We start from the raw sequence: 15,942 nt of genomic DNA, 5'->3' as shown, positions 1-15,942 counted from the left end.
ATAAAATATGTTTTTCTATAGAACTCTGGTTAGAAAAATTACTATTCATTATGTGAAATATTATTTTACGTAGACTTTTTTTACTTACCTTGTACCTGATCCTAAAGTTATCTGATAAGTAATGCAGTAAAGTATAATTATTGCGATCAGACATATAGCTCTTTAAAAAATTTAATAGATACATCTGCAAATATGCAATTGAACTTGAATAGTTTTTAAGCTTTAAACTTCTATTTCAAAGAGTTGGGCATGAAGAAATAGAGAATGTTGAGTTTCATGAAAATCTCAATTCCCTTTCACACTTTTTTTTTTAATAAATATAATTCTGAAACAAAACGTAACTAGGAGATCCATACAGAAACTCTTAAGTTCAACTAGTGTCTCATAAACATGAAAGGACTACTTGTTCTCTAAGCCTCTAGTATTCAAGTCTGTGACAACTCTTTTATCACATAGATACGGAAAAAGCTTCTAACAATTTCTGAACTACATATGTAGCAAAAAGATTGTTAGACCAACAATGAAAAAGAAAAAACCCAAAATTTAATTTATGCATTTTCGGATATTTAAATGTATAAGAATATCAACTGTAATACAGGCTTACAGCTGCATTAATTAGAAAGCGATAATATCTTCATTATATTATGTATTTATCATAAAATGATTGTTTTATACTGCATCCGTGTCATTTTTCTGTAGAAAATAGTTCAGAAATAAAAATACATTATTCAATTGAGTATAATAGTGTATGCTATAGAGTATGGTAATATTCTAGGCTATAAAGAATAATTCTCTAGCCCTGAAGCAACAGAAAATAAGCTGCTTTAGATAAGCAAATAAAAAATGGATTCTTACTCTCTTACTCTTGAAGCACATCACTAATCTAAAAAATAACTAGCAATAGCTAGTAAAATTCAAACTGATCTTTGCTGGTGGAAATGGAAAATGAGGTTTTGAAGAAGGAATGTCTAAAATAAGCATAGAAATCACAGGACTTCACTGCAATTCAGAGACAAAAGATGCTAATTTTTGCAAAGAGGCAATTGCTAAAAAGTACTTGCAGAAAATAACTCATCTTTATGTAAGTTTTACTTTCTAACTAGCACAGTTTTGTTTTGTTTGTTTTTAGTTTTTTGACTCTTCAAAGTACAGGTGCTGTGCACCTGTGGGCCTGATAATTACCTGTCCAGTGGAATATGAAGGAACAGATACTAGAAACCTCTTATAGAGTTTAACCAACAGAGAGGTGCTGTGAGAGTTTAAAGGAAGTGATTCTACCCGGGTCTTCATCAGCTGCATGAAAATATATTCAGAATTATGGCACAGTGAAAGAAAAACAGTCCAACAGGCCCCCACATGGATCTGAAATATGATTTACTCTCCAGAATCTGAGTAAATGCTTCACCTATCCGTGACTCAGTTTCTCATTTACATGATGGGGATCACAATACTCATAACTTGTGTTGTTTTCTATGAAATGCTGCTTCCCTGCATTGGTTCCAGTCTGTAAGACAAAGAAATTATACTTACAAGAAAGTTCTAGTTCCAGGTTGAGAAGGGGCCTGTCAGCAAAATGGCTTATTTTTTCCTATATTTATCAGGTTAAAATAGGGATAATGCCTTTATCTGGTTAGCTCTAGGCACTAACCATATATAAAGGAAAATAAAGTTACTCACCTGTGGTCTCCATCATGTGAAAGTTTGAGTTTTTGCTGTTAGGAGAGTAACAGTAACTGTAAGAAAGATACATCTTGGCATCTCTTGCCAGAATACTGGGAGCAGTAACTTACAAGACACCTGTGAGCCGTGAGAGGTTGAGTGGAGTGTTGGATACCACAACCTACACAGCCTCTGTAAGAGTGTCAGTGTTACTGGATGAATGCTGGACTGATGTTACTGGGAAATGACATTGGAATGATACACATCCCATATGACAGTAAACATTTTTTTGATTGATTGATGTAGACCTTGCCAATTAAAATAGCTCAAGGGAGATTCAGAAGTGAGCAGACAGAGCCACACAAAAGATCATAATCTTAGGGCTTTAGAATGTCATTTCCAACTACATACATTGTTTTCAAACTATATGTTGTTTTCAAACAAATTCAGTACTATAAATTTTCCTCTAAGCACTGCTTTTACAGCATTCTACATGTTTAGATAAGTTATATTTTCATTTTCATTGTGTTTGGAATTTTTTTAAAATTTACTCTTGAGACTTCTTCTTTGACCCATGTGTTACTTAGACATTACTTTATTAATTTCCAAAATAGGTTTTCCAGCTATTTTCGTTATTGATTTCTAGATTTTGTTATGATCTGAGCATTTATTTTGTAAGATTTCTATTTTTGTAAATTTATTGTGTTTTATGTCCCTGAATGTAGTCTATGTTGGTGAATGTTTCGTGACAGCCTGAGAAGAATGGGTATTCTGCTGTTGTTTCGTGAAGTAGTATATAAATATCAGCTATATTCAGCTGATTGATGGTGCTGTTAAGTTCAACTACATCCTTACTGATTTTCTATCTGCTGGATCTTCCATTTCTGTAGAGGAGTGTTGAGGTCTCCAACGACAATACCGAAATCATTCTTCCTCTGAAGTCTGCTTTGTCTGTACTGAAAATAGCTACTCCCACTTTCTTTTTATTAGTGTCATTAGGTATTTTTTTCTTTATTTTTTCACTTTCAGTCTATCTGTGTTTTTATAAAGTGGATTTATTGTAGACAATATAAAGTTAAGTCTTCTTTTTTTTTTTTTTGCTTTTTTTTTTTTTTCATTCACTCTGACAAGTTCTGTTTTTCTGTTGGTAACCACTGATGTTTAAAGTAATTATTAATTTAATTGGTTTATATCTCCCTTATTCGTTACTATTTTTTACTGTTTTCTATTTGCTACTCTCGTTTTTTTTTTTTTTTTTTTTTTTTTTTGTCTTCCACTCTTTCCTTGACTTCTCCAGTTTTAATAATTTTATGGTTCTATTTTTCTCCTCTCTTAGCATATCAATTATACTTATTTAAAATATTTTTTATTGGATGCTATGCCTTTGAACTACACATTTACTATTAACCCAAGTTTCATTTCAAATAACGTTGTATCACTTCACCAGTCGTGAAAGTATCTTGGAATAGATTATTCCTAATCTCTCTCTTGCATCCCCTTATAACATTGCTGTCATTCATTTCATTTTCCATAAACTATCATCACTGAGAGTTTGAATACTATTAAAATCAATGAGAATAGAAAAACTAGAAGATGCTCTTTTACCCTGCTTCTTCCTTCTCTAATGCTCTTCCTTTCTTTATGTAAAACTGAACGCCTGACCTATATTCTTTTTTTCTTTCTGAAGAATTTCTTACCACTTCTGTCAGGGTAGTTCTATTAGAAACAAAATTTCCTCTTTTTTTTTTTTTTTTTTTTGCTTGTCTGGAAAAGTCTTTTTCCCTTTCTCACTTTTAAAGTATAATTTCACTGATACAAAATTCTAGATTGGTGAGTTATTTTTTTCCTTTTAGCATTTTAGACATTTCACTCTACTCTCATCTTGCTTGCGTGGTTTCTGAAGAGCAGGTCAATGTAATTTTTATCTCTGCTCCTGTATAGATAAGGTATTGTTTTCCTTTTTTGTTTCCCTCCTCTGGTTTTCAAGATTTTCTCATTGTCTTTGATTTTCTGCAGTTAGAAAATTATACACCTATGTGTAGATTTTGTGGTATTTAGCCTGCTTTCTGTTCTCTGAAATTCCTGGATCTGTTGTTTCATATTTATTATTAATTTGGGAAAAATTCTCACTTATTATTACTTCAAATTCTTTTTCTCTTCCTTTCTTCTCCTCCTTGTATTCTTCATATGCATATCCCACAGCTTTTGTGACTCTCCTTCATTCCTGAACATTTTGTCCTGCCATTTCATTCTTCTTTCTCTTTGCATTTTTGTTTTGGAAGTTTCTATTGACATTACTTGGAGATCACTGACTCTTTCTTCTGCTGTGTAGTCTTTTGATAAACATTATTGGCATATGTTTGATTTCTGGAATTTCCTTTGTATTCTTTCTTAGAGTTTCGGTCACTCTTCTTACATTATCTATCTGTTTTTGCATGATTTTTGACTCTTAAAATTAGAGCCTTAGTGTATTTATCATAGTTGTTTTAAATTCTAGGCCTGATAATCCCAACAAGTCTGCCATATCTGGGTCTATTTCTGATGCTTACCTGTCTCTTCCAACTGCTTTTGTCTTTTAGTATGCTTTGTAATATTATGTTGCAAGCCAGAAGTGATATCCTGCGTAAAAGGAACTCAGTGAGGCGAACAGCCTGTTAGGGTGCGGTTATGTTTATCTGGTTTATTGCTTGCTGTAGCTGTAAGTATCAGGCTACAGTTTCCTGTGGTTTCTTTGTTTGTGTCTCCCCTATTGTCTTTGGGATTTCCCAATTTTTTTTTTCTTAAAAAGGCCTGAGATGTGCAGTTCTCTAAGTTATATTCCCTTGTTACCCCATTATAATACACCTGTGCCTCTGAACTGCAGCATTTGCAACTGCTTCTCATTTCCCCAATCCCCTGCTAATTAAGAAGGAAAGGATGGAGGGAGTTAGATTTGGGTTTTTTTCCTTCCCCTCTCATGGAGGACTTAGACCTGGATATTTTATTTCCCCCATGTGGAGGGCTACGAAGGGATGCAGCTGAATTTTCCCCTTTTCAGGTCAGTAAGGCTGTAGTAAAAACCCAGCAGCATAGGTTTTGCAGAAACCCCCAGTAGGTTTGACTCTTCCAGTTTCTGTGGAGGGCAGGCCTAGTTAAGAACAGAATGCTCTGGTTCTACTTCAAAATGGCTACTTTTGGAAAACTGGAAGCAAGAGAGGATTTTTCTTTGGTCTTTCTTATGAGAATCCTAGAGGTAAACCTCACAAAAATGTGAGGGCCTTCATGGAATTCTTAACTCTCAAACTTATCCACCATGAATAGCCATCAAATTTTCAGCGGTTATTTAGGTTTTCCTACCACACTACTAGTGATGTAGGAGTCAAAAAGAAATTACTTAGGCAGTTAGTGAGGGTACAGGAGTCCTCGGTAAGGTTTTCCCTTTAATAAAAAGCAGTCCCCAAATCATTTCTTTTCTAACAAAAAGCAGCCTGAAAAATCAAGCTGCAAGCACACATAAGCAAGCTGGAGGCTTACACAGGTGAATGCTGGCTGCTGTGCCAGGAGCCAGGTATATATCTAACATGGAGGTTTTCTCTTCCCTTTTCTTTGGTGCCATGTGTCGTGGCATCAGCCAGGTAGAGACATCATCTGCATAATGTAAGATTAGTGTAGGATGGCTAGCCTCTTCACCCGCTATGTAAATGACATACCTGGTCCAACCAATCACCTGGGCCTTATGTAAATCAGACACTGCCTCCTAAAGTCCCTCTATAAAACCAACTGCATCCTGCCATGAAAAGGGGAGATCTGACTGGAACTCCCCTCCCTCTACATTGGGGAGCTTTTCTCTTGCTTCTCTTACCTATTAAAACTTCCGCTCTTAAACCCCTACCTTATGCATCCGTGTCTTAGTTTTCCTTAGAGAGACAACAAACCTTGGGTATTTCCCCAGACAAATGACACGGCTTCACTAGTTCCTGCAGAACTTTCTGCTCCAGTAAATTGTGGTTCTCTATACTTTCCTGTGTGTCTGTCCAATTTGAGGAGTACGAGCTTTCTCTGTAACTTCAATTATCTGATGGATCTGAAAAAGTCATTGATTTCTATTTTGTTATGCTTTTTTCCTGTCCTGTGGGAACAGAAATGATAACTTTCAAGTTCCTCACATGCTGAACCAGGAATTGGAGGTCCCCCATATGTTCTTGATTATTTCTTACCCTCCAATATTGATAGTACCTAGCATGGCAGAGTGGTGAACTAAGCACATGTCAACAACAGGTTAACTCATCAAAGGAAGTAGACCTAGGGAGTGGCTTGTACTCAACAACAGATACAATAAGGCACGTTCACACTCAATACCCAACTTTGTCACAACCACCATGTATTTAACTAAGGCTAGTATTTTTCTATATTTTATTTGTGAAAAGCTGAGTTAAGTAAATGCAAATAAAAACCAGAAGCGTAAGATTCCCAAGATACCCTCTGGGCTCTTGCTTTTCATGCCTTATATTAATCATGTTTTTCTTTTTTTTTTAAATTATACTTTGACATCTAAGGGGCTTTGGGATCTGGGGTGAAACTGCCTGTTTCAGCATGAGCTAATTCCTAGAGATAGTAATCAACTTATCTTAGTGTACATCTTTCATACGCAAACCAACCAACCCTGAACCCATATCCTTCATCCTCCTCCTTTATCCAACTCTCATACACCAAGCAGATATTCCATCTGTCCTAAGTCACTCCAGAGCCACGTGCCAGATAACTAGGGACTACCTCCGTCACCCAGGGCTTGCCAAATTCCAAGCTTGTTCAGTTGCTCACTGTGCCTCATGGATTCCATTCCACAGAAACCACATGCTTACATCCATGCTTCTCCCAGTTTCCTCTGCCCCTGGCCAAGGCTGGTACTTCCTTGTGTGGTCCTGCATGGATTGCCATGGTGTGTCCTCTCCTCTTGGAAACTAATGGTAATCAATTCTTCTTTTAATGGCTTTGATCCCTTTCTGTCTGTCACCTTACTGCTCCTGATTAAAACAAGACTCTGGTACATTTTGAAACATGCCTTTTTGTAATCGCCCAATGGGTTCACCTTGCCCACTGCTTAGACATAGCTGATTTATCGAGATAGGGGAATTGCAATGGAGAAAGAGTAATTTACACACAACCAGCTATGCAGGAAACCAGAGTTTTATTATTATTCAAATCAATCTGTCTGAGCATTAGGGGATAAGAGGTTTAAAAGATGTAATTTGGAAGGTAGGGACTTAGGAAGTGGGGAGGACTGATTGATCAGGTTGGAGATGGACTCACAGGTGGGGTAGAAATGAGGTTTTTTTGCTATTTGCTGTTCCTAGGTGGAATCACAGAACTGGTTGAGCCAGATTATGGGCTGGGTGCAGGGTCTGCAAAATGTCTCAAGCACCGGTCTTAGCTTTTATAATAGTGATATTAGCCCCAAGAGCAATTTGAGAAGGTTCAGACTCTTGTAGCCAGAGGCTGCGGGACCCCTAAACTGTAATTTATAAACTTGTAGCCAATTTGTTACTTCTGCAAAGGCAAACTGCTCCCCGGGCAAGAAAGGGGTCTTTTTGGGAAAGGGCTATTATCAATTTTGTTTCAGAGTCAAACCATAAATTCCTTCCCAAGGTTAGTTTGGCCAACACCCAGGAATGAACAAGGACAGCTTAAAGGTTAGAAGCAAGATGGAGTCAGTTAGGTCTGATCTCTTTACTGTCATTATTTCCTCAGTCACAATTTTTGCAAAGGTGGCTTCATTTTCATTGGTATAAAATGTCAAGACCTACAAAACTTAACTTTTCTATACACAGTGAGAAAAATACAATCTGAAGTGGTCCTTGTTTAAGAAACTTTGGCCTTCTTTAGGTGGGAGGTGTTCTGTTTCATTCATTTTTAATGGCTAAGCTTAGTTAATGATTACTTCGTAAAATAATATTTGCAGAAAACTAGCCCTTTCAACGTTTATCCACTTGACATATTAAATAATGAATTGCTTAACTATTTAATTAAGCAAGTATCTATGTATTGCTATTTACTATTGAAGTGGCATCGTTGTCTGGGGTAAATACCCAAGGCTTACGGTCTCATGCCAAGGAAATCGAGTATGCTAATGCAAGGAGTGAGTTTAGGAGTGGAGGTTTAATAGGCAAAAGAAAGAGAAAGGAGAGTAGTTCTGACTTGTGAGAAAGAGGGCTTCTGAATGGGACTTCTAGCCCACAGCAGAATGCACCGGATTTTATAGACAGGCTTGAGGAGGTGGTGTTGATTTACCTAGGGTACATAGATTGGTTGGACCAGGCGTGACGTTTACATAGCCCACAAACAAGCTGGTCACACCACCCTAATCTTATTATGCAAATGGAGTCTTTGCCTGGCCGGTGCCATGTTGCCTGCTCCTTACTGTACACTGACTGGCAAAGAGAAGGGAAGGTAGAGCCACCATGTTGAACATGCCTAGTCCCAGGTAGCCTTTTCCTATTGGCACAGCTGCCGGCATTCACCTTTGCAAGCTTCCAGCTTGCTTGTCTATGTCTGCAGCTCGATTTTACAGGCTGCTCTTTGTTAGAAAAGAAAATGATTTGGGGGCTGCTGTTCATTAAAAGGAAAACCTTACTGAGGACTTCCTTACCCTCACTATCTGCCTAATTTCTTCTTAACTCCTGTATCACTACGCTTGAGGTACTCTGTTAGGCACTGAGTAGTGAACAGAACAGATCCTGCCCTCATTCATGCTTCATTATTTTTGCTGTGATGTGGGCGAACTTCTCAGCTTTACTGTGATTTCTCTAATGTACTAGAATGTGCACAGTGTATAAAAGTTAAAAATGTTTTGCATTTCTTTGTATAATGAAGGAAGGCCTCCAAATGAAATATCTAATGAGATTTTTTTTTTTATATGGCTAGGAAAATTTTAAGGATTGCATTCTGTCAGGAAGGAAAATAATATGATAATTTTTAATTTAGAAAATAATCAAATAAAAAATTTTATAAAATGACCAAGTGTCGCAGGGATAATTATAGTAATTATTACACCATGCTAAAGATATTTACTTAGAAATATAATGGAATTGTTATTTCTGCCATCTCACAGATGCTGATTTCAACAACTCCTGGGGTTCTAGTTCCAGAAAGGAGAAAGCTTTCTATCTGTTTTCTTTTTTCTTTACTTGCAGCCACATGAACTCATTCTTATGACCTCCTCTATTTACTTCCACTTTGTATTAACTTCTTTCTCACCTTTTATATCTTTATACCTAAAAAATAGCTTTTTATTCGAAGTTTAGATATTTGTATTGCTTCAACATTATTAGTGCCATATTTACAAATGTGTAGTTGCTCAATTTGAACAAATTCGAATAATTACAGTGAAGACTTATAGGATTTTAGAAACTATGCAATTATATTGCTTCATTAAAGACAAGAAATTGAAGCCATGTGACTGCTCAGTGTTAAGTGTTCTATGAACAAAACACACATTGACACCGTGTCATACACACACACACACACACGCATATAGTCACATACAGTTATGGAATTTTAATGCTACTTATTTTGAATACAGTTTGAATCTTAAGTAAAGTGAGTTATATATTCAGTAATTTAAATGTAATTTTTTTTTTTTTTTGAGACGGAGTCTCGCTCTGTCGCCCGGGCTGGAGTGCAGTGGTATGATGTTGGCTCACTGCAACCTCCGCCCCCTGCCCCCCAGTAGGGTTCAAGCTATTCTCTTGCCTCAGCCTCTCGAATAGCTGGGACTACAGGCGTGCCTCACTGCGCCAGGATAATTTTTGGATTTTTAGTAGAGACGGGGTTTCACCATGTTGGCCAAGATGGTCTCGATCTCTTGACCTCATGATCCACCCGCGTCTGCCTCCCAAAGTGCTGGAATTACAGGCGTGAGCCACTGCATCCGGCCTAAATGTAATTTAATATGTATATTTATTAAACTAAGATATATTGATAAAATATTGGATTTCTGTTACAGCAACCTGGATTATGCATGAAGCTGGATTTACCTCCCACAATTGATATAAGTTTAAATATCCTCACAGATAATTAAAAGTGCCTAGGCTAAGGCAAATCATGAAATAAGATGAGAATAGTCATAAATACATCATGTGCTATATTACTTTATAACTGTAATGTCATCCTTCTTCATAGAACCCAACTGTAATACTTTCAAGTCTATGAGATGCGATACCAGTAGTTTCAGCATTGTGAAAGGTCAGAGAGCAGCGTGGAAGTATTGTCTTTATGAATCATACATGTAAGAAGACAGCAGTTGTTTGTCACTTTGAGACCCCAGCTCAGCGGACAGGAGTCTTAAAGGATTCAAGGACAGGTTCTGAAAGGATTACTGAGGTTGCCTTCTGATTGGGAGATCATTTTTTGGGGGGATGAAGCCTGGTCTACTCTTGCTTCTCTAGTTCTTTCCTTTCAATACAGATCTGTGTTCCATAATATTTTGAGTAAAGTAAAATGACAGAAATCACTAGTGTCATATAGTTACTATTTTTCTGCTGTTAAAATATGCACCTAGGAAAGAATATTGTGCTGACATTTTTACCAGTCAGACTTAAAGAGAAGGAATGATTTAAAAGATATGCTTTGAAACTGTATATATCTTAGATTAGTTAGTTAGGTAGTTGTTGCTATTATCCTAATATCACAGATTGGAAAGTGAGACACAGGAGTTGAAGTAATTTGCCAAAGGCTACATAGTAAGTAGGTGGCAGAGCTGAGACTGGAGGCCAGACTGCCCTGTTTCAGAGCCCAGGCATCAGACACTACAGAGCCTCCGATGAGCTGACACAATAAGAGATATTATTGAAAGCAATAACTCAATTGTTCAGATGAAAACTTGACTAGAACATTATGGAGAAAAAGTCAATAGTAACTGACATTTTTAAACAATGATTCTCACAGGAAATTCTCTTCTACTTAAGTGTTTTGTTTTCAAAGTACAAGATTTGACTTTCAGATTATGTTCAAGGTCTGAGCTGACAGGATCTTTGGCTTAGCAGGAAGAATTTCAGAAAAGAAATGTTCCAGTAACAAGGCTTGAAAACAGAACGTGGAGCTAGGAGGTCCCATCGATTCTGAGAAAGCCTGGGAAGCTCAGAACCAATGATAATGGATTGATTGTCAATGTGAAAAGAGGGAACCACAGCCTACCATTCTACAGATTAACCATGATTCCTTCTAATCAGATGCTATCAACATTTCAAGTCCTCATTCGGCAAAACGTAGCAGTAGACTATAGGATAGCTTTCAAAACCATTAACTAATAACTTTCTTGTTAATTATCTCATCTACTGTTAATACATGGACCAAAGGGCATGTCTTTTCCTCAAGTTAAATACTGTGATTTGCATTTGACACACTTAGAAAAATTATTTATATTGTATATAAACATATATCCATAAATACATATTATATATAAATAAAATGTATTATATATAAACACATATGACATAAATATAAATGATAAATATAAAATATATATACATTTTAAATATATATACATTTTAAATATATATGCACATATATTGTGTTTGCATATATATATGTGTGTGTGTGCCTGTGTGTGTGTGTGTGTGTGTGTGTGTATATGTCTATATATATGTATATATGGACAGGGTCTTGCTATCTTGCCTAGGCTGTTCTCTAATTCCCAGCTTCAAGCAATCCTCCTGCTTCAGCCTCCCAAAGCATTGGGATTAGAGGTGTGAGCCACCATACCTGGCCCCGACACACAAATTTTCTGATCCAAAAGAGAAGCAGAGAGTAATTTGAGATGCTTCCCAATGATAATAAACAGGAAGAGAAAATGCAAATAAGAAGAAATGCTAGTTAGATATTTCCACAAACACAGTTTAGTTAAGTCATTATCTTTTAGAATAATGTTTATTTTGGCAACTAGAATTGAGGTCTCAACTCTCGTTTGCCTGAGCCCAGAACGGAAACGGACGTTCCTGAGGCAGATCCCTTTCTGTGGAGCCTGCTGACAAAGCTTCCATTAAACATAGACAACTACATGAGAACAGGCCCCTGCCAACACAACAGGACACTCAAAATAGACATACTTTCTAGTCCCAAGGTACACAAGCTTCGTTGTAAAGTTCCAAAGACTACATATTTTAAGGTTTTAGAATTATGTGGCTACTATTGCAACTACTCAAATTTGATGTTGTATTAGGAAGGCTGTCATAGATAACAGGTAAACAAATTGACATTGTTATATTAAAAATAGAACTGCAATTACACACAAAAAGATACAGGCTGTGTTTGGTTCACAGGCCATAGTTTACTGACCTCTTTTTACTTGTAAATTCAAAGGGAAATCCAAAGACTAAAACATATTTAAGGAAAAGAAATACTGTGAAAGGAAATGACCAAGATGAACAAACAATGCAATTCAGCCAAATGAAAGAAAAAAACAAAAAATAAGTAAAATTGTTAAAATCTCAGGTCATCCTCTCAGAAGGAAGGGACTATGTAAAAAAAAAAAAAAAAAAAAAAAAAGAAAAGAAATGAAAATAAGAAAGGTATATTGTAAATTAAATGCTCCATGTAAACTTAAAAGAAAACAACAGATAGATTCAATATTAAAATGGAAATGACTTAAATTCAACTAAAATGGAAAGAAAAAAAATGTATGGACCAAAAAAAAAAAAAAAGAAAATTTAAGGGGCATAAGAAACAGACATAGAAAGAGCAGAATGTCTTTACTTCCAGAAACACAGAATAGAAAACTTAGAAAAGAAAATAATAAGTTATTTGGGAAATTACCAAACTGCTTTCCACAATGGCTGAGCAAATTTATACTCCTACCAACAGTGCATAAGCATTCCCTTTTCTCTGCAACCTTGCCAACAACTGTTATTTTTTCACTTTTTTTTTTTTTTAATTTATTTATTATTATTATACTTTAAGTTGTAGGGTACATGTGCATAACGTGCAGGTTTGTTACATATGTATACTTGTGCCATGTTGCTGTGCTGCACCCATCAACTCGTCATTTACATCAGGTATAACTCCCAATGCAATCCCTCCCCCCTCCCCCCTCCCCATGATAGGCCCCGGTGTGTGATGTTCCCCTTCCTGAGTCCGAGTGATCTCATTGTTCAGTTCCCACCTATGAGTGAGAACATGCGGTGTTTGGTTTTCTGTTCTTGTGATAGTTTGCTAAGAATGATGGATTCCAGCTGCATCCAAGTCCCTACAAAGGACTCAAACTCATCCTTTTTTATGGCTGCATAGAACTACCATTCAACCCAACAATCCCATTACTGGGCATATACCCAAAGGAATATAAATCATTCCAACATAAATACATATGCATGCATATGTTCATCGCAGCACTATTCACAATAGCAAAGACATTGAATCAACCTAGATGCCCACCAACAGTAGACCGGATAAAGAAAACGTGGTACATATATACCATAGAACACTACACAGCCATACAGAAGGAGGTCATGTCCTTTGCAGCAACATGGATGGAACTAGAGAACCTCATCCTAAGTTAACTAACACAGAAGCAGAAAACCAAATACTACAAATTCTCACTTTTAAGTGGCAGCTAAACACTGAGTACACATGGACACAAAGCAGGGAACAACAGACACTGGGGCCTATTTGAGAGTGGAGGGTGGGAGGAGGGTGAGAGTCAAAAAACTATCATCAAGTACCATCCCTATTACCTGAGTGATTAAATAATCTGTACACCAAACACCCGTGACATGTAACTTACCTGCATATGTACCCCAAAACTAAAATAAAAGTTCAAAATAAAATAAAAAAAAAAAAAAGAAAATAATAAATGAAATAAACAAAATTTCTCAGTATCGACAGCAAGCAAGCCTTTATACTAATGTAACCCATAAGATGCTAAACAAAATAACGCCGCATACATATGCAGGTTCTGATGACACAACAGAACTTCAAATACAGAAATGCAAGTCCTCAAGGTGTCCAGAGAAGGAGAGAGCGACACAAGTAGAGAGAGCAACAACACATTTTTCTTCAAAAAGTGTACAAAATAGAAAGACTTCAGTCTATGGATGCCCCATCAAGTCCCCAGTTCGACATCTTCAACAGTTTTTAGTTGTTCTCTATCCTCCCAAATTAGGTCTGTTCCCGGACCCGCCATCACAGCTGATGGTGACTCTGTGTTTCCTGCATGTGCAGCCCTGACAGTTCACCAGCATTTTCTTCCTCCCTCATCTTCTTCTCCCATGACTCCAGCTTTTCCTTGATTTTCCACTTCCAACCAGTGACCACCAGTAAACCACAGGTAGAAGAATGAAAAGAATACTGCTGAGTCATACTTGAGGAAAAACAGATGCTGGGCTACACAGTTTCCCCCCATTTTTATCCCCTTTTTAACTCAAATAGGAACTGAGGTAAGAACTAATAATCATATAGGGATGTAGGAAGATGCCATATACTGAAAGGAGGGTTTCTGGGAAGGGCAGGACTGTGTGGATTAAGTGAAGACAGATTGAATGAGCCATCTGATTCCACTCTGTGTGGAGTCCTTGACTCCATAAATTCACCTGCAAGTATTTTATTAATAAACTGAGAAACAGTGAGGGCTGATGACAGCTTCATGCAGACCCAGGTCATGGGCCTAGGCTGCCTTGAAAAACCTACATTGGTTTTTTTTATATCTTGGTTCCTTACAGCTATTTGAGCAACGTCTCAGTATTCTTCCCCACTTTGCACTGTTAAATGCCAGATTTCCTAGCTTAGATCCTCTTCGTTAGTCTTTGCCATCTGTATTAGTAATTGCTATGGTTTGAATACTTGTGTCCCTGCCCCAAATTCCTATGTGGAGATTCTAACCACCAAGAGAATGATATTAGAATATGGGGCTGTTGAGGGGTTATTAGATCATAAGGGCAAAGTCTTCTTCCATTGGAATAATGCCCTGATGAGAGAGACAACGTACTAAAAACAATTATGCCATTCAAGTCCTGAAAAATACATGATCATGTAAGAATTAAGTACAAATATTTTAGTGTCTGTCAAATCTCACTACATATTGTATTCACATCTACTCTCTTCTCCTGTAATGCTCCTAGCCATACCCAAAGCCAAATTCAATTTTTCTAATAAGTGACTATTCCTTGTTTAAATCTGGCATAAGTGTCTCCCTGATACCTTTGGAAAGTACACTGACACTAGTCGGCCTTGCTAATTAACGAAGGGCACTGACTTCTTCTAGGGATTTTTCTGATGCGCTGTAAGAATTCATTATGGTGTTTTGACATGTCATAACATCCTCCAGAAAACTAGGACATAAATGGAGTTTCCTTCTGCTCTTTACATTGTTCTAGCTTATGTAATTTGATTTGCTTTTTGTTTTGAAACCTCATTGCATTAGTCTGTTTTCATGCTGCTGATAAAGGCATAACTGAGACTGGGAAGAAAAAGAGGTTTACACTCACAGTTCCACGTGGCTGGAGAGGCCTCAGAATCATGGTGGGAGGTGAAAGGTACTTCTTACCTGGCAGCAGCAAGAGAAGAAATGAGGAAGATGCAAACGCGGAACCCCCTGATAAAACCATCAGATCTCGAGAGACTTATTCACGTCCATGAGAAGGGTATGGGGAAAACCACCCACATGATTCAAATTATCTCCCACCAGTCCCCCCCTCAACACATGGGAATTATGAGAATCCAATTCAAGATGAGATTTGGGTGGGGACACAGAGCCGAACCATATCAATTATAGTACATATTTTTTTCCTCTTTACAGAAAGGTCAGCTATAGTAGATCTGCTACGGTGGCTATTTTCTCTAATTCCAAATTTCTTACATTTTCTAAGGATTTGAAAATACATAATTCGGCTTACAATGATAAAATTTAATGATATTGAAGCTTTTAGAATTTGCTCCCACGGTATCCATTAATGGATTCCAAGTAAAGACAAGGTAAATCAACTCCTACTGAACTTAAATGTTTCCTGATTTCCACAGTGTTCTGGAGAGTTAAGAATGTCAGAACACTGATGACCACATACCTGACCTCTTAATGTTGTAGTGGTTTAGGTAATGCTCGTAGAACAAATGTTTATGTGATATTTACTCAGTGCCAGGTAACTCTCAAAGGACATTACATGCATTATTAACTAGTTTGCTCTTTACCATAACCCTATGTGGTAAGTTCTATTGCTATCCTCATTTTACAGATCAGGAAACTATGACTTTGAGAGGCAATAAAATCTTTACTGAGGTCACTTGGGTAAAAATTGACAGAAACAAAATATTTGCATTAAG

This window comes from Macaca mulatta, chromosome 3 (genome assembly GCF_049350105.2).
Source record: "Macaca mulatta isolate MMU2019108-1 chromosome 3, T2T-MMU8v2.0, whole genome shotgun sequence".
Taxonomy (NCBI): domain Eukaryota; kingdom Metazoa; phylum Chordata; class Mammalia; order Primates; family Cercopithecidae; genus Macaca; species Macaca mulatta.
Note: the sequence above shows the minus strand (reverse complement) of the source record.